Source organism: Cucurbita moschata, unplaced genomic scaffold, assembly GCF_002738365.1.
Source record: "Cucurbita moschata cultivar Rifu unplaced genomic scaffold, Cmos_1.0 Cmo_Scf01770, whole genome shotgun sequence".
Taxonomy (NCBI): Eukaryota; Viridiplantae; Streptophyta; class Magnoliopsida; order Cucurbitales; family Cucurbitaceae; genus Cucurbita; species Cucurbita moschata.
This window is the reverse complement of record NW_019270285.1, coordinates 1-1,084: the sequence shown is the minus strand read 5'-3', so window position 1 is coordinate 1,084 and position 1,084 is coordinate 1. Positions and strand designations below refer to the sequence as shown.

Below are 1,084 nucleotides of genomic sequence, written 5' to 3'. Positions count from 1 at the left end.
TCTTGAGCTGTTATAAATGGTATCATAGTTAGTCACCAGGCAGTGTGCCAGCGAAGACGCTGGCCCCCAAGAGAATGGATTGTAAGATCCCAAATCGGTTAGAGAGAAGATGAAACATTTCTTATAAGAGTGTGGAAACTTCTCCCTAGTAGACTGCCAAAGAGAACGCTGGAAAACCTCTCCATAGTAGATACATTTTAAAACCGTGAGGCTGACGGCTATGCGTAACAAGTCAAAGTAGACAACATCTACTAGTGGTGGGCCCGAAAAATTTTAATTAACAGGCTGGAATAGCTCAGTTGGTTAGAGCATGTGGCTCTTAATCACAAGATCAGAGGTTCAAACCCTTCTTCTAGTGAAGGTAATCAAGTGTTCCTTAAGAGATTTTAAGGAATTTGAAGCATATTGACAATACCTATAAACCCTTCTTCTAGTGAAGGTAATCAAGTGTTCCTTAAGAGATTTTAAGGAATTTGAAGCATATTGACAATACCTATAAATATGTTGAACACCACGACGCTAGATAGCGTCAATCGAATCGATCCTAATATATGTCGATCCTTGAGCTTCCATTGCTTCATAGTCATGGTAAAGATAATCTTCCTACCAATATATATAGCTTTATACGCTTAGAGAAATGTTTGGTTAGATAATAGATAATCTTCCATAACCATCTACCATTATATAGCTTTCCCACTTTATGTCATTTAGCATATATATAGCTTTTCTCTTCATAGTCATGGTAAAGATAATCTTCCTACCAATATATATAGCTTTATACGCTTGAGAAATGTTTGAATAGATAATCTTCCATAACCATCTACCATTATATAGCTTTCCCACTTTATGTCATTTAGCATATATATAGCTTTTCTATGTATAATCGTCAACTAAGCTATAAATAAGCAGTAGACTCCATGATATGAACCAAGAGACATCATTCATACAATATACTTCAATGAAGATGTGAGATTAGAGTAATTTAGAGTTATTGTATTTTAAGACATTTTATTTACTTTAGGTTACATTTACATAATGGCTAATTATGGTCATTAAGTATGAATGTTACAAATTTTGGGTGGGT

The 1,084-nt window shown here is 34.7% G+C and overlaps 1 non-coding gene across 1 annotated transcript; it reads left to right on the top strand.

Moving 5' to 3' along the window:
• The first annotated feature begins 284 nt into the window (after positions 1-284).
• TRNAK-CUU lies at positions 285-358 on the top strand. Its single transcript has one exon. It is a non-coding gene; the product is annotated as a tRNA-Lys (tRNA).
• Positions 359-1,084: the final 726 nt, after the last annotated feature.